The following is a 24,007-nucleotide window of genomic DNA, read 5'->3' on the forward strand; positions in this document are numbered from 1 at the left end:
GCAAGGCATGCCAAGGACCCCTTGTTTCAAATGCAGTAGTTTGGGGAAGAGAGATGGAAGGCTGGAAGTTTAGCAATGTATTTATTGGAGATTGAGCTAGAGAATGTAATTGTGTTACTGTTACAGTGACTCATTCTTTACTATTGCATTTCCAGGCTGGCATGTCCCGGCAAATGCAAATATATTGAAATGTATGAAGAGTAATGAGGATAAAACATGTAAGTGTCTCTGTGCCTAACAGTAATACAATAAGCAAGGAAATGTCATTTTGTGATTTATATTTTATGATCTTTTTAGAAAGTGCTTTTTCATCCTCAGACATAGCTATAGAAAATTCTCATCTAGTCTCTAAGATTTTGTCATTTCCATATTGAATGATTGCTTTTAGAAAAAATTTTATTTGTTATAGAGACCCATGTATGCACTTCATTTAGGACTAAAGCAAGTTTGAATAACCATATAAAACATTAGAAATAAACTTAATTTGTCTAACACATTTTGAATATCACATGTTTACTGAAAAAATTAAAATTATAATTATGAAATAAAAGTGACGTATTTAACTGAATTAGTAAACAAAAATACAGAAATTCATTCATCCGCTCATCATTATTAAACATTTATTGACCATCTGCTATACGTCAGGCACTGGTCAAAGAGCCAGCGTTTGAATAGAAACCAAGCTGATAAGATCCTGCCTAATGGAGCATATATTCTCATGGGGGCAAGAGATAGTGATCTGAAAATTTTTCAGATATTGATGAGCTCTTCAGGGATTTCAAAGTACAGTGATGTGATAGAGACTTCTGGGTGGCTCCTCCAGATTTTGAGGTTGAAGAAAGCCCCTTGGAGAAGGAGCCTGCCTTGTGCACATCTGTGGCAGATGTGGCAGATGGGGGTGGGCATTCCCCGTGGAAGTGGACTGGCTGGAATGGGGAGGTGAGAGTGGGCAGAGAGGCAGGTAGAGGCTGGAAACCAGGCAGGGAGAGGAGGCAGGACTTGTTCTGACTGCTGTGGGCAGGCAATGGAGGGGTTAAAACAGAGGCATTATGCTATCTGATTTCTATTTTTTTAAAAAATTACTCTAACCTCTATGTGGAAAGTGGAGTCTAGGGTAGCAAGAGGGAAAACAGAGAACATGTTGGGAGGCTATTGAAATAGGTACATGAGAGGTGCTGATGCCTTGGGTGAGGGCTATGGAACTGGAGACGGAGAAGTAGAGGCTGTAAGTTAGAGATGCCTGTGGGTGTGCTCCTGGAAGCTAGAGAGCAGACACACAGGAAGGAGCTAGCCTCGGGGTACCACCAACGGTGAGGTGTCCAGCAGCGGGAGAGGGACATCAAAGGAAACTGATAAAGAATAGAAACTATAGTGGTGTCTCTCCAAGATGAGAGTAAGAATGTCTCAGAAAGGAAGGACTGAGACATCAGTTCAGCCACGTTTAGGCCACCACTGAGCACATGAATTAACTCGAAACTAGTAGTTAAGAGTACATAGCTTCACAACTTGGCCCAACTTGTGAAGTTTGGGCTTCAGCGGTTATCATATTGATGTCAACCATCCAAAGATCATAAAAGGATGGTTTACGAGGAGGAGTTAAGAGGTTCAAACAAGTGATTTTACTTGATAACTTAACAGTTTAGTGCACTTATGTATAACAAGTAATTTTCTATTATGGAAGTATAATCTTAGGCACGAGTGATATAGTAGGGAGTAGAATTGTTTCATAGACGATTAGAATGAGAAGAAGTATGAGAGGTTATGGTCTAACACCTTTTTCATTTTTAAATATGAGGAAACTGAGACCCAGAGCATTGAAGAGAATTTGTTCAACATCATATAGTAGCTGATGAAATATTCAAAGCTAGAACCTTGGTCCATGTTTCTTAGGTCAAGTATGTCCTTAACACTCACACACACATACACTCTCACAAGTGCATGTAGCACATAGGACAATATAGCAGTAGTTGATAATTATTTGCTTTCAAAAGTGATTTAAGAGTAATGCTGAAAAACAAACTCTCCTGGAGCATTTTCAAGGTTTATTTGATTCATAAAATTTCAGTCAACACTTCTTTTTCAAGAAGTTCCTTTATGAAGTGAGTTACATTTAACCATATAAGAAGAAAAAAATATATTCTTTCTGAATCAAAAAATTAGCCTAATAGATATCTGCATTAGAGTTTATAATTTTCATTAGAGACAAGAGTTTTTTCCACAATAAATATTATTAGTATTTTCTGTTGCCCTGTTATTTGTGCTTGAACATAAGCTAGAGTAGACATAGATAATATCAGATTTGGAATTTACAGCAGAATCTGGTATCAGGCAAAAACACAAAGGAAGAAATATTTAATATTGTATATTATAATGTCAATTAGGATCAACTTAGTATAAGTTTATTTGTAGTTCTTGGAATATTTGTAAAATATTTTAGACTACTGAGCACTATGTTTATGTGTGCACTTATGTAAATCATTTTTCATTAAAGTCCTCAGTCGAATAAAGCATGATCATCTAGACATCTTCAGTGCTGCCACACTGCGCAGACCCAGGACATTATTCCACTGAAGTCCAGCATTCAGGGGCTGCTGTTCACATGGAATATTTTCACAACTCTCCCTGGAGTTGTACAAGTTGCAGCTCTGGCTGTCTTCTTTCTTCTTATATAAAAGATCCTGAAAACCTAAAACAGATTTTTGTTGTACCTACTAAAGTGCAATCACTTAATAATATTTCAAAAGAATTTGGTGACATTTCTGACCGCAGGGATGGGATAAGACAACAGGAAAAGAAAAACTTCAAATCAATGAATAGAAAAGGATTAGAGCAGGGAGTTGTTGGAGAGAAGAGAAAAGATAATGACTTTTAAAGCTCTCCAAATCACATCTCTTGAAAAGTAGATGTTGTACTGAAATATAATCCCCTCAGCATCAAGGGTTTAACATTCGAGTGTTCCTACCTAAATCAGTGGGATTTGTTCCTCCAACTGATGTGCATAAAAACTGAACTCTTAACTAAGTTAAAGAAAAAGTTTTAAACAGAATCTACACTTTAAGCAATTGAATTATGGTAACATGAAGATTTTCCTCATATTTTTTTTCTTTTTTGTGTTCACCAAGTAGTATTTTTAAAAGCCTGGGTGTGCAATTTGTTTGCCTCTTCCTGAAATTTCCAAAACAAATTATGCCTAGCAAAAGGATAAGGATATGATCTCTTATGTGTGCAATAAAAATAACACTCATAATAATATCAACCAAAAAAATAGCACTTTCTATATGCAAGGCACTGTCCCAAATACTTAAATAATTTAGTAACATATTAATCCTCACAACCGACTCTATGACATAGGGTTTATTATTAGTCTCATTTTAAAATGTGGTTAAAGAGTTAAGACATCATTAAATTAAAAACTGAATCATTCTAAAGGAAAATGAAGGCAAATAACTATTATAATGAGTAAATTCAGAAGACAAGTGATTTATGTAACATACAGGATTTTGGTCATTAAAAACATATAAAAGCAAGACAGGCAGCTTATCTCACTGACAGGGTAACAGGAAGACCTCAGGTCAAATCCAATGAGATCAGATTTGTCAGAAAAAATGATTTTGTCTCCAATCAGTAATGACCTTTCAGCCTGCCCGTGGATTGAGGGAATACCTTCAAAACATTGACTTTATCACTGAGCTGATGAAAATAATGGACTCAGTCAATGAATCAAGACATGTATGTTGAGATTGCTCTAAATTCATGAATCCTGGATTGTAGGGAGTAGGGAGCACTGAAGAAAAGGAAAAAAAAAAATCTATATGCTATCCGTTCTAAAACTGAGACCATCTTTTAATCCTCAGAATGTTATTAGTATTTTCTTATAGATTCCTGACAATGATGCATATGGATGATGTTAAAATATCATTTTTAAAGTTGATTGGTATTACAAGATAGATACCTGTATTAGTTTTCCCAATACCTTTCACAAAAAGTCTTTTTTTTTTTTTTTTTTGAGATGGAGTCTCGCTGTGTCGCCCAGGCTGGAGTACAGTGGCGTGATCACGGCTCACTGCAAGCTCTGCCTGCTGGGTTCATGTCATTCTCCTGCCTCAGCCTCCCGAGTAGCTGGGGCTACAGGTCCCCGCCACCACGCCCAGCTCATTTTTTGTATTTTTAGTAGAGACGGGGTTTCACTGTGTTAGCCAGGATGGTCTCGATCTCCTGACCTCATGATCTCCTGACCTCATGATCCCCACTGCCTTGGCCTCCCAAAGTGCTGGGATTACAGGCGTGAGTCACTACGCCCGGCCACAAAAAGTCTTTTGTAATAAAAATCATCTAAACAAGTCTCTTAAATGTAGATAAGATTACCGTATTTTCAGATGCTCCCCTGGGAACAGAGTTGACTCATTGCTTTCAAACTTACAACTCTTGGGTTTTTGTGACCCCAGCACACTAAAGTCAGTATCTGAATCTGCCAACATCTCCCTTGTTATTTTAATCACCTATGATGTTTATAACTTGCAATATGGACTTTTGATGATCTATATTTTCCATGATGAGAAAGACCCCCTTGCCATGAGGACTGCCCATGTTCTTTTTGGGAACAGGAAGGCAAAGAGGATGTGTGTAGCAACTGGCTTTGCTGTTTACTGCATGGCACACTGAGCTCTTGACAGTGGACTGTGGAAGGGATACCTTCTATTTCATAGTGTATTGTTCTGCCAATTGCAACTTTTTGCCTTATGTTGGTGATGCATGAGAATAGAAAGTATCAGGCATTGGCTCACTCCAGTTTGGCTTAAAATCCTACGTAGCCCACTCTGCCCAACCTTGAGAAACCCATTTTTTTTTTTTCTGGATCCTCACTTTCTTCATTTTCAGATGGGAACAGTAGGATTTGTGACAAGGACTGAATATTAATCAATTAATTAATATTTTTGCCTGAAACATGTCAGAAAAAATCCCTAAATGCAAAAAAGCTATTATTTAGAGTAGAAAAAATAATGCCAGCTCACTTACTCTTGAGTTCAAGTGAAATAAAAACTTAAAAACTCCACACAAACTTCAGATACTCTCAAACAGAATATCCCATGCAATCATTATAAGATTTTACTTAAAACTTACCGTCAGTAAATTCAGTGTCTCTCAATTCACAGTTGTTCCAGTGATAGTAAGCATTAACATCATAAGCCTGACTATTGCCCCATTCCAACTTAATTAGCAAATATAAATGATTTATTGTTCTAAAATCAAAGGATTGAACAATGCAGGGTTCTCAGTGACGAATGACATTTAATCTGTCCACAAGTGACCAAAGATTTGCTATACAGGTACTCAACTTTGGTAAATGTAAACATAAGCAACATAATCTTTGAAAACCCAAGGAAGTAAAATAAAACTTAATGGAAGAGTTGCTGGTGAATTTCTAGAGTCAGATATCACTTCCAGTTCTTAGTCATTCATACTGATGACATTTGGCCCTGCTTTCTTACTTCTTTAAGTTTTCCATCTCTTTCAAGCAAGTTACATCATGGAAGATGCTATGGGAGTTAGAAACACTTGCCCCTGAAAATCTGGTTCTAATTTAGGTCTTCATAATAAAGCCTGACACATTGAAGCAGACAGTGTCAGGAACTGAGACATCAGGGTCAAAGTCTAGAACAAGATGAACAGAAACAGTTGCCTTGGGCTTTGTGGAAGTAAAATGGACATCTGAATGCTACTGGATGAAATAATTGATTTTTCCTGAGGCACGTATGATTTTAGTCCTTAGAACTTCTAAGCTTTTTCAAGTTTTAACTTGCTAAGAATTATTTTTTAATATAAAGTACAGCATGAGAAAATCAGCAGGAGTGTTCTTTTCAGTAGATATCAAAGTTAGATTTTCTATGTTTTAACGTTTTTGGAAAATTAAATATGACAGTATTGTTAGAAGATACGCTCTTGGCTGGGCACGGTGGGCTCAGGCCTGTAATCCCAGCACTTTGGGAGGCTGAGGGGGACGGATCACAAGGTCAGGAGATCGAGACCATCCTGGCTAACACAGTAAAACCCCGTCTCTACTAAAAATCAAAAAAAAAAAAAATTAGCTAGTCATGGCGGTGTGCGCCTCTAGTCCCAGTTGCTGGGGAGGCTGAGGCAGGAGAATGGTGTGAACTCAGGAGGCAGAGCTTGCAGTGAGCTGAGATCGCACCACTGCACTCCAGCCTGGGCGACAGAATGAGACTCCGTCTCAAGAAAAAAAGAAAAGAAGAGATGCTCTCCTGTGGAAATAACGTTTCTATCAAGTTAGCATTATTTTGTTTACACATGTACCATGTGCACACATGTGCACACAGTCTCACAAATAAATGTCACGTAATAAACGAAAACTAGATAACAATGGCTCAAGAACTGCTCCATGGGTACATATGGGCTGTCTGTTTCTGCCCCACTGTATCATTATTGTGTTTTCCACACCATGGCTAGAGAGAGTGAATCTGAATTTAGAAAGATAAGCTGAAAATAAAAGTGAAAACAGTGGATTTCAAACAGGCAATTATCTTCCAGATGAATTCAATCATAGCAAGAAAAAAAACCCTACAAACAAGCAAAACCACAAAGCAGGCGATCACATCTGGCCTCTGCAAGTCCTTAAGGAAGCTACCACTATGTCTGTGATAATTTTGAATTTATATTCCTCAAAAAAAGAATGTTTTAAATATCTTTCACACTGTTATCCAATATACATTGAGTCACTGACAGACTATGAAGATTTATCTTATGCACCTAGACAGATATGTCTAATTATTTCCATGTTTCAGCAGCATTTGACTTGGAAGAAACAAAATGTAACAATAAAATCCCTCTTACATCAAATCAGTGGTTCACTGTGTATTAAGATCTCACCATCTGTGGAGTGTGTTCAATTGGAGATACATCATCCCTCAGTCTAAGCTGTACTACTGCAAGTAAATTTCACTCCACATTGGCCTGTCCTAGCCACTCAGGGGTATCTGATAACCATATTCACGCCTCCAGTGTAGTCGCATTGTAAACCCTTGATGTGGTTAAACAGTGCACTTGTTAGTTGCTGTAATTGGCACATTGAGTATTCAATTAGCAGAGTTCCTTTCTTCTGCCGTAAATTCAGAATGGTCCACATTTAAAATTCATCACGAGAATGAAGTAACGTGAAAGAGTGAATTTCTTGAGCTCTTGCAGTTATTCAGATGGGATCTTACCCGTTCTCAATACGCAGAGATTATGGGTTTAAACTCCCACACTGTTGCTGAGATAATGACACCAACTCAAAGCATAAATGTGGACGATCTAAATTTAGTCAGGTAGCAGTGGATTCTCCTGTAGAAATGCTGCCTTTCTGCTAGGAAGGATGAGGAAACGTAGCTAGTCACACATTGATGTAAATTAGTTTTGCTCCTGAAAAAGAGTGTAATGTACAATCTGCAGTAGGCAGCTCTTATTTCTGATAGCATCACAACCTGTTCTCCCAGTGCTGTTTATTGGGTAAAAATTGTTTTATTAGATATTGATTAAATGCCAAACAGCAAGGAAACACCTTTTAGTTTTAAATATATGTATTTTATAGATACAGAAAGATATCTATGATGTCTTTATATTAGTTTCTACCATTGAAGGATTTGTTGTCATCCTAAAGGGTCAATGCGTGATGGTAGGTGTGGAATCAGAGAAGACTCGGGTTCAAATCCTAGCTCTACTCTAATAGCCCTGTGAAGGTAGACAAGGTTCTTAAATTGGAAATTCGATTTATTGTGCTGTTAAAGGAATCTTCCTCACCTGATCGTGTTGTTCTTACAGTGAAATGAGATCACACAGTGAAATGGGGGATTGAGTACAGCGTAGATGCCAGTCCCTGACTGTTGTAGTTAGTGGACACAATTGCTCTTATTCTCTGTGCTGAAGAGTAGGTGTTTATAAGGGCACCTGCTCTTATAGGATTTTTCTAATAAGAATTGCTTCGGGATGCTATAAATCTGTCATCTTGTGACTAGGTGCTCAAAGTCTTTGTCTCCCTCCCGTTGGTTCTGTCCTTTCTGAAAACAACTTATTTCATTTCTTAAATAATTTGCTGTCCCCACTCCATCCTGACAGAAAAGTTCAGAGGAGACATGATTTCCTTGGAGACTCAGAGATGCCATAACTTACATATAACCACACAATGGCCCATGTGAGCTAGGTGGCTAAATGCCGAAATACTTTTGAGAGACCAAAAATATCAAAGAAGTAGAGGCAATGTATTGTCCCTGGGAGGCAGGACGCTATGAGCGGGTGATAGAAGTGGCTAACGAAGCAGCATCAGTCCACACCACGAGGGGAGACCAAACCTCCCCACATAACACCAGCTGCCCGAGCAGGCCCTTGGACTCCACGTTTGCAGTGGGTAGGGAAAGAAAGACCTGTCCAGAAAACAGGAGCATGGAGCTCCTTAGACTTGAAACATAGACCCAAGTCTGCCTTTTACTAATTGCATATAGTGGATACATCATTTGCTTTCTCTGAGTCTCGGTTTCCTTATCTCCAAAATGAAAATCACAGACCTGTCTGCTTATGGGAATGAAATAAGATGTCGTGTGTGAAAGCACTTGGTAACCTGTGGTTCTGCTTAATACTAACCACTCCATGGCTCTGAAATCACACACTGAGGGGCATGTGAGGCAAAAGATGAAGCAAAAACTCCCTTTAATCCTCTGTGGTTTGGCTTCTCAGTTGTACAAGAATTGCCTAAGGTACTGGTTTAAAATACAGACTTCAGGGTTTCACCCCATAAGTTTCTAGTTTCTTTGGCCCATGGTGGAGCCTGGAATCTGCATTTTAAACAAACATATAGGTGATTGGTTAGAACTGGTTGGTCCCTTGGGCCACATTTTGAAAACTGCTGTTCTGCCCCTCTTAGCCAGACCACTGGGGATGGGTGTGTTTTGGGGGATTACTAAGAGCTAATAATGTGGAAAATCATATATTGTAGGCTGGAAACTTTGATACCCCTATTGTACTTTAAAATTTGGAAAGTTTATAACAAGTTGAATAGGGCAAAAAAGTTTTCTTTGCCCAAGTGAGGCATAGTTTTTAAAGGTGAGGGAATGAAGTAAACAGATAAAGGAAGAAAGTCAGATAGATAAGATCAACATATTTACTCTCAGTAGTGTCTTTAAACTCTCAGCTGCAAGTATCATAATTTGCTTTGATAAGTTTTTTAAGTTAGTGAACAAAAGATAATTTAAGTTTAAGTTGAGCAGAAAATAATTTATTGCTTTTGAAATGCTGGCTGCCCTGTACAGGATTGTCTCAATCTTTAACTGTCTCCAGTTCATGAAACCCAAGGCTACCTATTGACAAGGGAAAAAAAAGCTTTTCTGAGGTACATGAAAAGATTCAGGCATTTTAAGGTTCTCAATCATATCACCTTTTCTCTCTTAGGTTTTAAGCTGAAGGATTCCATTTGAATTTGCACGTTTTGTTGAAATTAAGTGGAGGGCCTTTCCGAATTGTCAGCTTTTATTTCTTGCCCATTCAAGCTTCCATTTAGAATTGGTATAAAATTAAATCTGCAGTGGAACTATAGCTATAATTTTTAAATCAATATGGATTTTGATTGTGCAAGTGGCATTCCTACGAGTAGTGGAAGCGAACAACAAAACAGTGTCACATATAATAACCTCATGAGTGTTAAGAGTCAGTCTTACTGGCTTTTTTTATTCCAATGTTTATGAAATTTTTAAATCACCAAAGTCAGTCACATCTCAGCCTGTGTAAAATTCTCTAGCTCTTAGGCTTTTTTCATTTTTCTTTCAGGTCTCAGTTCATATATTAAATGTGGTTCTAAGGGTTCCAAACTACCCCTTGCAAAGGAACCCCTTTCATCTCTATCACTTTATTTGGCTTCATTTTCAAGCACTGTCTGAATTGTCAAGCATTTCATTTCATGTAGCACTGTCTGAAATTTTCATATCTGTGTATGCATTTATTTACTGTCTTCCTCTTCCTATGGAATGCAAAGGTTATCAGAGCAAGGACTTTTGCCTATCTAGGTGATTGCTCTTTCTAGGACCTGAAGCTATACCTGGAACACAGGGAGAAAACTAATAAATATTTACTGTGTATATGAAGAGGAGGAGTTAATATAATAGGCACAGTTTTCTCAGGGCTCTATATTCTGTCCTTTGCCTATTACTGAAGTCTGCTGGAGGAAGATTGGAGGGACTTAAATGGATCTCACAGCTCTTACACATTCCTTAACTAAATGGCTTCCACAATTCCTCTCTCTCTTGTAATGTTCTGTGGCTTCACACCTCGAGCCAGGTGTCTGCTCAATTGTGATTTATGCAGGCCAGTTCCAAATAGCAGTGAAATAGTGACTGAATAGTAAAGGGCCACAGATGCATCTATGAGGCCAGGGTCAGGGGGAAATGGTCTGTGCCCTTTCATTTCCCTCTCTTTCCTCTACTTTTCTTAGCTAGGAGGTATCCTTATGTCACCTGTCTGAAACCTGTATACTAATGTTGCTCCAATCCTCCCATCTTTCCAACATGATAGTTTCCCACCTGGTGTCTGAGCAGTATTTTGGAAGAAAACACTCTTACTTTCAATTCCAAAACAAAGATAGCCAGTGATGTATGTTGCAGAGAGAAAAGGAAGATAGGCAAGGACAGGACTTGGAATGGAGGCAAGAGAACATTGTTTTAGAAAGGCAGGGATTTGGTGCCCAAATCAGATTGTTCTGCCTTCTCCATCCAACTCCAGAAAGACTTGAAGAACTCTCATCTTTGAGTGGCAGGATCAACTTCCATGCCCTGAAATTTCCATTTGGTCCTCGCATATTCAATATGGAGCAGAAACCAGTGCATTTTGTCAGTATAGGCTAGCATCACAGAAATGAAAAAAAAAAAAAAATGACAGTAGACTATAGCTCGTTTTGATTAGTGGACATTTTTACAATAGACCCTTAATTATTCAGTCACTATTTCACTGCTACTTGGAACTGACCCTGTTAGTCTTAGTCATCTATGTTGCATGTCTTCCCTTCACTTGTAAACTCTCCATCTAGTGGTTTTCCCAGATGCTGAATTTGCCCCCCACCACTGCCCCAAGAAATAAACAACTCATTAAAAATAGAGCAAATTTTGGCAAATGCTGTCTGCAGCCTATTTTAGAAAACACACACCATATTATCTAAGCGGTGTCTGAAGCTCTTTAGTGAGGCATATGTAACTATGTGGTGGAACGACTTCAGGGATCACAGCATGGAGCATCAGCAGTGACATCTGGAGTCTTTCATTATGCAGTTACTGGTGCTGCACAGCCTCCCACTCACCTTGGTACCTGCACACACTGCTGTTTCTCCTGCAGCCCCTTGTGTGGCTGCATCTGTATGGTGGGAAAGCTAAAAATATCTACCGAGATGGCAATGTAGACTGACATTAGCTCATAATCTTTGCAAGCTGCACATGTGTGTTAAAAAGAAAAAGAAAAAAAGAAAAAAAATCCCAAAGAACTAACATCCCAAATGATTCAGGTTTCTGTAGGAACTAGAAACAGAAAAGTAGACTCAAGATCAAAACCAAATAGTGCCCCCAAATTACTTTTTGAGATCTTATACCCTTAGACTCAGAGAAACTGTCCTTCTTTTTCTTGCCCATTAATTCACCCTAAGTATTAGTTTAAAAATACAATGTTGCTGTGTTGTCGTGTATCCAACTAGTTGATAAAACTACAAGATTTTAATAAACATAAATTTTTATTATTTTGCAGTTGATATTGAAATAGAACACTAGTGAAAGAATTTTAGTTACTCATTTTTTTCCAGAAAAAATGTATTTTAATATGAAAATTGTATATTTGGACACAAAAACTACTATACACAACAAGAAACCATGATTTGATCAATTATGACATTATTATCTCTTCTAAAAACACAGAAATAAGCAATTCCAAGAGGAAAAAAGAAGTCTGTAAAGTCCTATTCAGTTTACTTTTTTAAGGAAAATGATATTTATTTGACTCAGGTCACGGTTCCATTGTGTCTACTTTCTTTGTAAGTTCAGCTTTGGTGCTACCTAATCCTCTCTTTGCTTCTTCAATTTTCACTTGAGCAAGAGATGGATTCAGCATTAAATCTAAATAGAACTCCATTTTTGTCTTCAAAGGTATGGTCTGTCATTTTAACTCCGCCAGTTTCTCTGATACCGCTACTAGGGACTGATGAAATGGAGAAGCATCCATGCCTCTAGCTGAAAGTGGCTCCTCTGCAGCTTTGATTTCAAATCTGAACTCTTCTAACTTTGCTTTTCCTGTTCTGAAGATGACCGTTGACTTTGGCCCTTTCCAAAGACACATGAAACTCTACTTTTTTGAGATCCTCTTGTTGAGATTTTTCTAATACTAATGTTGCGGTTAGATTTTTTTTTCAAGATTTTCCCATTCAGTCTTCATTTCCTCAGTTTGGGATTTTGTTTGAAAAGATCAGATGTCGAATTATTCACTGCAGGGATAAACCTTGCTAGTGAGGTATCTTTGGTTTCAAGGGTCATGCGCTGTCAACCAAAGCATTCGAATGCGTGGAACCCACGCTGGAGAGATTGGCAGGGGGAAAATTCACACTCCTCATGAGAAGGTCTTGAAGAGGCTTGGCTTGTGATTCATATTCACTTGCTTTCTGTCTGTTTCAAGAGGTTCACCTCATACTGTGGAATGGGATTACCTCCATTTTTTTTTTTTTTTTTTTTTATCACACAGCAACCTGCACCTTTTTCTCCTACTGGGGCTCCATAGCTGATGCTTCTGCCACTTCACACAGAACTCCTCATGGAAAAAGTGCCCTGCAAGCCCCTTATTTATTAATTTTCATTTCAAGAATATTATTTTATTATCTTCAAATTTTATTTTATATAAATCTTATCATCCATAAAAAAAGAAATGAGACCACAAATTTGTGGGAATGTGTTTTTAAAAGAATCCTGCTAACATACATACATTTAATCTCTTAACCCTTTCTGACTCCCTGTATATTTTTATTTTTTCCAAATGATTCAATCCCAACATGTCAGTGGCGACCTCCCATACATACCAAGAAGCTTCTGCCATCTGGTTGTATATGTGGAGGACGTGGCAGTCAAGATCCCCAGAAGGATCAAACCCCCCGGCCAGATCCCAGCTTCCAGATCTGTTTTCTCAAAAAACTTGAAAGTTGGAATGGAGTATAACAACTTGACACCATCATCAGTTCAGCTAATGGTTGTTTCTCTTGCTTCCCAGAAAGTTAGTTTGTTTTTTGTCTTTTTATACTGGAGTAATGACATTACTTGACTTGAGCATTTCTCTGCACTCATTTTTAATTATTTATTTATAATTTTTTATTTTTAATGTTTGTGGGTACATAGTAGGTATACATATAGGGTACATGACACGTTTGGATACAGGCATACAGTGTGTGATAATCACATCATGGAAAATGGACTATCCATCCCCTTGAGCCTGCACTCATTTTAATTAGCAGTCATTTTGTTTTTACAGAAATAATCTGGCATTAACCTCACAGTTTTAATAAAATGTAGACTAAAATTCTCTATTAATTACACAAGTAAAATAAGGATCCAATGAAATCTGTGGCATGATTTCACCATCCTTTGAAACTGATTTTGAAAAGTTGTCTCCCAGTTTAATGTTGGAAGCTGGTCTTCATACATCCCAGAAGTGTTCATCGTGTTCATGTAACCTCAAGCATAGGCAACATTTCCCTCATTCATGTTATTTCACCAGCTCTATTAGACCCTCAGACAAATTATATATACTTAACAGTTTGCCTTTTAAAATATGTTTGTATTATCTATAATCAATTTTTTAAAAATCATTTTGTCAATTAGTGCACATTTCATGAGTATCTATGATGTTACCAAGCCCTCTGAGAAATGTTAGGGATAAATTGATAAATAACAGTCTAATTCTTATGGAATGTACATAGAAAATAAACAGTGTTTGACTTTTCTGAGGCCTTTTTTTGTTCTGCAAAATAGGAATCAAAATGTTTGCATAGTTTCAATATGTTATAGACATTTTAAGTGGCGTATAAGTGATTTCAGAAGAAGAAAAGCCTACACTTATGTAACTAGTCTTCTGGATAATATCTACACAGTCTTTCACTGTAATCCAAGAGTACTGAGATTAATTGGAGCATTTCTTGACCCTCCAATAATAGGAGACATTCAAACGTGTTATTAACATAATCTACCATTGTAGAGAACAGCTGAAATAATGTGATACGAATATCATGATCAACCTTGATGGAATAAACATCTTCCTACAGATGCACAGTGAGATGGGGATGAAAGCCCTTTTTCTGTGTCAAGCTTCCAAAAATGGTTAATTTATTACTCTGAATACTTTAGGCAAATTACAAAGAATGGAATGAAGAAGGATGTGAATAATCTAGGTAATTAAACCCTACTGTGCAGCTTCTTTGAAAGTTAGTCTAGGGTTTATGCCATAGAATTATGTAAGAATCTGTTAAGAGAGCTTATTGTTTAATTGTTCTGGTCTATATAACAGTGTTAACTAAAACATAACCTGTGTTCAGTAGAATTTGGTTTGAAGTGGGTTTATCTCCAACCCCTATCTACTAAAATGCTCCGTGCATCTTAGTTACCTGTAAGAAAGCCCCGTAGTAAAGCTCTGAGAGCTCCCAGACACCAACATTTCTATTTGGGATCTGTTCCAGCTCCTGCTAGAACTTGCCATGTGGTTTTATTCAAGACCCCATCTACCTGAGCTCGAATTTCTCTATCTATAAACCAAGGGAGTGGGCCCCAAATTCTGATTTTATCAAAATCAGAATACTATAAGAAGGAAAGTGGAGGTTTACAAATACCATTTTTGATGTATCTTCATTGACTAAGTGTTAATTATACTGCCATTTCACTGCAGCATTTCTGTTGTAAAGACTTCTGTTCCAGTCAGTCAGAGTCAATCAATGTTGAGGTTAACTTTCTCTGGCTATATTGATTGGGTGATAGTTATCCCCAAAGCTGGAGGAAGCAAATAAATTCCTTCTACCAACTTAAATTGTAGAGATGTCTGTCACAGTTTAGGGGCATTTCTTGCTATTTGCCCTTCTGGAGTTGTTTTGATTCCAGGAGTACAGAGACTCAACTCCAGCTTTGAAGAGGAAGGTTGGAGATGAACAGAGGGAGATACCTCTGAGCCCAAGGAAGCAGCACCAAGGATAAAGTGGGGAAGAAAACCAAGTGTCACTTATTGAAAGGCGAAGGCTGTGATCTGCAGTTTCTGATTTGTTCTGATAGAAGACTTTGGAACCCAAACCATCTGGACACATTTCTGGGACAATAAAGAATTGAAAAAGGTTTTACAAATAGAAGGAAGGTGGATAGGTTATCAGGGGAAAATATGAGTCACGACCTTGTGGACTAGTTTAGAGGAACCAGATTCCTAGCACATAGGAGGCCTTAACCAGATTAAAAAGATAACTGATTTGTCATATTTATCTGCCTGGTCATATTCAAAAAGCTTCACCTGTATTAGCTTAATTAATTCTCATGACAACCACTACAGGTAGGTCTTTCTTCTCCTTATTTAATAACACGAGAACATGGATTTATAAAGAAGTTAGGTGCCCCAAATCACAGTTGTGAAGCATCTGACCCACTGAGGCTGATCCCAAAGACAGACTGTCATTGGCACAAATGTCTTTTCTGGCTCTAGGCTTCTTAGTTCCCTCATGATCACCCCTTCCTTTCATGGCCCCCCAGATGCTTGAGCACTTCCTGATCGGTGCATAAGCATGTGTTCATTATTTAAGAGTGCTTATGCCAGTAGGTAGCTTATCTACAAATCATTACTAGAGACAGAATTAGGAGCCATGCCTCCTCCTCATTTCTCTACTCACTCGGCTCTTCTTTTTAAATCAATCAAGTCTCCATAATGTTCCTATTAGTAAAATACTTAAACATAAGCTATTTTACAAATATGTGCTAAGTTCTTAAATATCTTCATTCTGCCTCATGCATGCTTGGCTTTCTGTGCTAGTGTCTCAGTCAAAGCATATGGAATTGGATAGTTCGGGTAGAAAGCTTCTCCAATTATCTATATGTTCAGAAAACTGGGAAAACATCCTCGAAGAAGAAGCACACATTAAGTGCCTTTTCCCTGACAGATTTTAGCTTACCACAGGATTTCAACCCTTTCTTCTTGGGGAAGTACTTTCTTCAGCAACAAAAAAGATAACATTATGGTTCTGTGGTACACTGTGATGTCTCTCAAACCTTCTTTATAAGCCTGAGATGGCTTTTCAGAAATGGTTTTTGCTCAGAGGTATGGGTTTTTTTTTTTTTTTTTCATTGAACAAGGAATGGAAAATATGCTAATTATAATTGAATAATAGACTCAAAATTTAGATTAACCCTACCTGATCACACTAACAAGATAGTGTGATTCTGCATTCATTTGTTTGGTCAACACATCATATTGAGCATTGCAGTAGGCAGATTCATATGGCAGTCCCCATGACCCCCACCTCCTGGTGTTCAAATGTGGATGGGGCCTGTGACTTGCTTAAAAACAACAGAGTAGGGCAAAGGCAGTAGGATGTACTTGGTTACATCACATAACATTGCAGTGCCCCTCTTGCTGGAGCCTCTCCTTGCTGGCTTTGAAGATGCGAGCTGCCATGCTGTGGGCTTCCCGTGTTGGGAGCTCACCTAGCCAGGAACTGAGGGTGGCCTCTTAGAGCTGAGGGAAGCCTCCAGCCAACAGCTAGTGAGAAATACGAGTCCTCAAGGTCACATCCTTTAGGAACTGAATTCCGCCAACAAAAGCAGATCCTTTCCCGGTCAAGCCCCATAGGAGACCTCAGCACCAGCCAGCAGACACCTTTCTAGCAGCCTGATGAGACACCAGCGGGAGACGTAGTCAAGCCGTGTCCATATTCCTGACCCACAGAAGCTGTGAGATGCTAGGCCTCTGTTGTTTTAAGTCACTGAGTTTGTGGTAATTTGTTATATAGAAACAGGAAACTAATACAGACACCCTCAGTATTCCAGACACATTTTGAGGAATTGGAAATGGAGCAGTGAACAAAATGAAGTCCCTGTTCCAAGGAGCTTGCATTTCAATAAATCTGAAACATAGACATTTTAGAAGCTTTAATTCATCTCAGTTTCAAAGTGAAAACCTCAGTGGTCCCAAAATGGGAAAGAAAAATGTACTTAAAATATTTATTTTTTACTTTTACTATTATTTTTTGAGACAGTCTCACTCTGTCACCCAGGCTGGAGTGCAGTGGCGCAATCACAGCTCACAGCAGCCTTGACCTTCTGGGCTCAAGTGGTCCTCCCACCTCAGCCTCCTAAGTAGCTGAGACTACAGTCGTGTGTGACCATGCCCGGGTTATTTTTGTCTCACTTTATTGCCCAGGCTGGTCTTGAACTCTTGGGCTAAAGTGATCTTTCTGCCTCGGCTTCTCAAAGTGCTGGGATTGCAGGCATGAGCCACTGAACCCAGAAAAATGAGCATTTCTTTTCTGGTCCAAAGAAGGGAAAATAATGCTGGACATATCTCAGTATTGACTTACCAGACGATCTTATTCAAGGAAAAGAGTGGGGAGAACAGGGGTTGTCAGCTACAGAACACGAGTTCTCCACGGACTGTAGCTTTAGAATCAGAACTTTGCAGTCCCACGATAATGCAGTCTTACAGTATATGTCACTACTTCAAAAAAAAAGATACTGAAAAGCTTAAATACATAACTGCCAAAAGTCACCAAAATAAAAAAAACAATTTCAAAATCAGCCTAGTGATTTTGTTTCTATAGAAAGACCATTGTCTAAAAGAAAACCTAGAATTCATTCAGCATTTTCAGAAGATCGAAGTCACATCCATGGACAACGTGTATGTTAGTTCTAGTGTCCAGACAAGACAGCTAAGAAGGGCTTGAATTTCCACACAAGCTGCCTGGCTTTATAAGTAACCCCAGAATGCTCAGGCGCACAGGCCACAGAATGCCCAGAAGACACAGGCCGTAGTCCACCCGAAGCCCAGTGTCCAGCAAATTTGAGCTGCCAGTCACTTGGGGGACCAAGGAGCCTGTACTGTATTTGAGAAACCACAAAGCTAAGGCCACATTCTATAGAATAGACTTTTGAAATTAATGTGTAATCAATCACACTCAGAATATATTTGGGCAGCTTATATGTACAATGTGTTGCATGCAGTTAAATGACTAACATTTCTATTGTGGTGTACAGAAGGTGTTCATAGAGCTAGCTCTTGTTGAATTGCAGTTATGGTTATTAATAACATGTATTGAGCACTAGTTCTGTCTAGACCTTGTGCAGAGTGCTTTGATATGTTTTTAATTTTATTTTCTTAAAAGGATTATTGTCCCCATTGAATAGATGGGACTAAACCTTAGAAAGTCTAAGACACATACACAAGATCTAACAATGAGAAAATGTTGGGCTTACAATTTTAATTCAGGCAGTCAGATTGCAGAACTGGTGCCCTTGACCGCTATGCATGGCACCTCCTGTTAATGTGACAAGCACAGTGTCAGATGCCATGTTCTTTCATTTGTTCTTTATAACAACCCTGCAAAAGGTATTTGGGAGTGATGGGATGAGCCTTGAAAAACTCTTTCAAGTAATTAGTTTAAGAAAGAGGGAAGGCCGGGCGCAGTGGCTCATGCCTGTAATCCCAGCACTTTGGGAGGCTGAGACGGGCGGATCACGAGGTCAGGAGATGGAGACCATCCTGGCTAACACAGTGAAACCCCGTCTCTACTAAAAATATAAAAAAAAAAATTAGCCGGGCGTGGTGGCGGGCGCCTGTAGTCCCAGCTACTCGGGAGGCTGAGGCAGGAGAATGGCGTGAATCCGGGAGGTGGAGCTTGCAGTGAGCCTTGATCAAGCCACTGCACTCCAGCCTGGGGGACAGAGCGAGACTCCGTCTCAAAAAAAAAAAAGAAAGAGGGAAGATATCGACATGCATCTTCTGATGCCATAATCACTTTTTACGTTACCAGGCTAACTGGGGGCTCTAAGGGCTATTGTTCTAAGTAGGAAACCATGGTGTGTTAATATTTATCAAGTATTTAGAAGATCAATCTACTTCCAAGACCCTCCCCATCAGTTTGATAATGCCTAAAATTCTAAAAGCTCATGCCAAATTTCTTTACCTTAAAGCTTTGAAATTATTCTTAGTCATTTACCCTTATCAGTCATGTATACTTTAGTAAGAATAAGTTTATCTCACTCATTCATGAAAGCAGATTTTTATGGGGAAGAGGATGCAAAAACTTGAGGCTTGCAGATGCTGAATCTTCTTTAGAGAAGGTCACTAAGAGTGAAGAAAAGAGCAGATGATATTTAGCCTAATGGCTACCAGAGATATTAAGAACACTTTCTGGAGGTCTCAAATTTGTTTTTTTTTTTTTTTCTGTATAACTAATTATATTTTCTATCATAGACAACCTTGTGTATAACCTAGAAATGGTGGAAAGTATATGATCCAAAAGCAAGGTACCATCAGTTCTCCTCTGTACTTATTTTGAAAATTGGAAATTGTCCCAACACATTTGGATACATTAGAGAACAATTTGAACATAATGAAAATGTCTTGTTTTTTATGCATGATTTTTATCCATGATAACACTAGGTGAATGCAGAAAACTGCATCCAGATGAACAGAGCTGTGTAGGAATATGCAAACTGCACACAGGCTCACACCTCAAACATCTGCCAGCTTCCTCTGCTCACTATGTGCTTTGAGCCACACCCATCCACATCTGGCATTAGAACTTTCCTTCTGACTTCAGATAACCCTCCTTCCATACTTCCTAATGGCTTACTAACTGCAACCTTTTGACACTTACTTCTGCAAGCAAACTCCAGGTCTTTTTTCACGATAAAATATAGTATTTATTGTGGTATTTACATATTTCTTAATCATTTAACATGTGTAAAACTGTGTTGTTTTTGTTAGGTTTTAAAAAAATGTTTCCCTGATGACATTTTTTTTGTTTGTTTTGTTTTGTTTTGTTTTGAGGCAGAGTCTTGCTCTGTTGCCCAGGCTGGAGTGCAGTGGTGGGATCTCAGCTCACTGCAACCTCCACCTCCCGGGTTCAAGGGATTCTCCTGCCTCAGCCTCCTGAGTAGCTGGGACTACAGGTGTGCGCCACCATGCCCAGCTAATTTTTGTATTTTTAGTAGAAACAGGGCTTTGGCATGTTGCCCAGGCTGCTTTTAAACTCCTGGCCTCATGTGATCTGCCTGCCTTGGCCTCCCAAACTGCTGGGATTACAGGTGTGAGCCATCATGTCTGGTCACTGATGCTTTTAGCATCCATTTTTCTGATGAGTCCTGTAGGATTTTTTGCCTGGTGATTTTTAGGAATGTGTGTGTACGTGTGTAACTTTATTGCAGAACTGATTTTTTTGTCCCTTATTATGCAGATTTCTCCTGTTAGGGTGTGTGTGTGTGTGTGCCATGCACTTGAAGGGGTAGCTGATAATTATTTGAAGTACTTCTTTTCACAGTGGTTTAGCAGGTTAGCAGATTTTTCTCAAAAAAGAAGAGCTAACCATGCATCAAAATAACACTTTTCAGGAGAATTTCTAGAGGATAGCCCCAAGGAATGATGCCGACTTCATCCTTTATTAAGGTTGGTATCTCAGGAGAAGTTACGCTGATAAACATGTGTGGCCCCGGGAAGGCAGCTTCCAGCATGCCCCATTTCATCCTTAGATCTAGCTAATATTGGGAGTTGGTGGATTTCTCTTAGGGTCAACATTTGGAAATAGGCCGAGCCCACCTCCCTGCACCCATCTGCTGCTGAATACCATCCAAATGAGAGCCTCACTCTGAGGTTAATGCCTTGGCCTGGTGACCATGCCAGCTCTCTCTTCTTACCTTATAAAGTCCTGTATTCTTCCCTTCCTCCACTTCAAATCTTCAGAAGTATATCTGTGCTTTTTGAGCTATGGGCAGCCCCGGAATTTATGAAAGCTACAAACATAACGTACTTAATATTTTAGGCACTAAATAAATGCTAATATAACTGAGGAGTGTCAAACCAATTGTTAGGAGGTGAGTGCAAGACAGTGACACCACAGACAAAAAAGGAAGGCATTTGAAGCATTCGTGTCACACGGTAGTCTTGATGTAGGGGAAAGCCAGGTATGGTTAAGTCTCAGTAAGAAATCCATGACTTCTGAAGAATAAATTGAACTCATTCTCAAAGAAACGCTAAAGAGAAGTCTCAGTGTTAACAATGGGAAGGGTCCTAGTAGCAGGGGGAGTAGCCCCCACAGTGGCTGGTAACTGCTTATTGAGGGGCACTGTTGTCACCTGAAGTTAATCCCAACTCCACTTCCATCAGTCAGGTAAACTCACCCCTTATGGGAGTCTATGACTTCTAGAAACTCCACACTTAACAATCTGTTCTCTCATTCTACCTTTGTTTTACACAGTATCCCAATGAAAAACAAACTTCTCTTCCAGAATTTCCAAAATAATAATAATAACTATAACTCAACGGTCAGCCTTATTGATCTAGCCTGAGTCTTATGCCAGCCCTGGGCTAGTCATGATGACTGGTGTGGCAGGGAAAATGTGATGCTCTGATTGACTATGCCTGATTCACATGCTCAGTTTGGAGCCGGGGAAGGAATCAGTTTCACTTGGATCACATGAATTGAGAATAGAAAATAAGCAGTTTCTCAAGGAAAATTGGTGTGCTATCGCTAGAAGGGCAATGGGTTCTGGGCAGGCAGGAACACGAGACGGCCCCTCTAAGAGTCTCCTAAGCCAGGCTGTGTGCTGGGCACTGAGCCTGTGACAGTGAGCATGACACAGAGTCAATGCCCTCCTCTAGTTTGTAGTGATTTGGATATTAATTCAGTAAACACACAGGTAAGGAAACTGAGCCTAGAGAGATGAAGTCACGTTTTTCAATGTTGCACAGATAATTACAGCCAACACAGTGACTAGAAACTCTGAAATGATGGTCGATATCAAGATGCCATCTTGCCTTACTCGTATAGCAAGCTAACCTATTTGAAGCATGGTTGTCTGTCTAGCACACAGTTGTGCAGGATATTACTGTTATAACCAGTTGTATCCTGGAATTGACTCAAACCAGCTGGTGCAAAATTATTGTGTACATCTCTTTCCTTCTTAGGATTCAGTGAAATAATGTTGGTAGCTTGAAATCAGCTATGGTGGTATTTACACTAAAAATTGGCAACCATCACCACGAGCTGATTGTTACACCTTTACCAACATACCACCAGTTACCATGGTTATAGGAATTTAGTCTTCAAGCAAATTGTTTTTTTCTTTTCCAGAGTATTTAATAAAATTCACATAATCATTGATACAGATGAATAGATGTGACAGGTCAGGAAGTTCTTAAACCACAGAATTTTTGTTTCTTTTTTCTTCCATTCTACTCCAAATCCCAAGGTCTTCAATCTTATACATTTAATACAATTTATATTTTATTTTCGTATTTGGTGCATGTTGATCAAAGCGAAACCACAGATGAGAGGAGACTACTGTACCACAAACTAAGCAGCTTAGACAACAGAAATGTATTGCCTTGCAATTCTGGAGGCAAGACGTCCTAGATCAGGGTGTCAGCAGGATATCTCTATTACTAAGGCATCTGTAGGTAACATGTATAAATTTTCAGCATCAGACTTGACCTTACTAATACTGATTTTTAGCATAACAAACAGACTAGACTTTAGCTATGTTCTTCTTAACTGCCCAAATTAGTGGCCAATCACCTATACCTAAAGTTTTCAACTATCAGATTTGTTAGCATTGTCCTTTGTACTAACATGCATTTATTTTGGTAAAAGGGGAGAAGGAAGATACATCAAGACACCCCTTGATAAACCTAACTCAAAAAGGAATAAAGACATTTGTATCAGTTTCTGTGGCTGCTGTCACAAAGTGCAGTAGGCACCCCTTATCTACAGGGGATACGTTCCAAGCCCCCCATGGATGCCTGGAACTATGGATAGTACTGAACCCTGTATGCAGTATGTTTTTATCTATACATACATGCCTATGATAAAGTTTAATTTGTAAATTAGGCACAATAAGAGATGAACAACAATAACTGATAATAAAATAAAACAATTATAATAATATACTGCAATAAAAGTTATGTGAATATAGTCTCTTCCTCTCTTTTCCTCACAATATCTTAAGAGTTACCCTATGTACCTAAGGGTAACTGAAACCCCAGCAAGTGAAACTGCGGATCAGAGGAGACTACTGTAGCACACACTAAGAGGTTTAAGCAACAGAAAATGTATTGCCTTGCCATTCTGGAGGCAAGAAGTCCTAGATCAAGGTGTTGGCAGGGTTGGTTCCTTTTGCAGGCTGTGAGGGAGAAATCTGTTTATGCCACTCTCCTAGCTTCTGGTGGTTTGCTGGCAATCCTTAACATTCATTGACTTCTGCGGCATCACTCCAATTCTGTCTTCATCTTCACATGGTGTTCTTGCTGTTTGCATCTCTGTGTCCAAGTTTCCCCTTTTTTATAAGGACATCAGTCATATTGGATTAGGGCTCACCCTAATGACCTCATTTTAGCTTGATTACATTGGTAAAGACCATATTTCTGAATGAGGTCACATTCTCCGGTACAGAGGTTTAAAACTTCACCATATCTTTGTGGGGAGGACACAATTCAACCCGTAACAGCATTGCAATTAAATTGTTAAATTGTCACACACTAATATCAATAGGTAAAATGTTCTTTGTCAAGCTAGAGTTCTAACAAGTAAATATTTCATTCCTTTTGTAAAACAAGTATTTCTGCTGAGTTGATTTCCATATTATTCAGAATGTCTTAAGGACCTGGTCTTCAGCCTGTGCTCCTTGTTCAAATGCAGCAATAATTTTAAGACAGGGCTCAGTCAACTCAGCCCACTGCCTTTTTCTGCCTAGAATAGTTTTTACATTTTTAAAGG

The 24,007-nt window shown here is 38.9% G+C and overlaps 1 protein-coding gene and 1 pseudogene across 1 annotated transcript in view; one reads left to right on the top strand and one right to left on the bottom strand.

Moving 5' to 3' along the window:
- Positions 1-24,007, top strand: part of KCNB2 (potassium voltage-gated channel subfamily B member 2) — a 488,419-nt gene that overhangs the window by 76,410 nt on the left and 388,002 nt on the right. The gene's annotated exons all lie outside the window — the stretch shown is intronic.
- LOC116276429 lies at positions 12,022-12,670 on the bottom strand (annotated as a pseudogene).

This window comes from Papio anubis, chromosome 8 (assembly GCF_008728515.1).
Source record: "Papio anubis isolate 15944 chromosome 8, Panubis1.0, whole genome shotgun sequence".
Classification (NCBI taxonomy): Eukaryota; Metazoa; Chordata; class Mammalia; order Primates; family Cercopithecidae; genus Papio; species Papio anubis.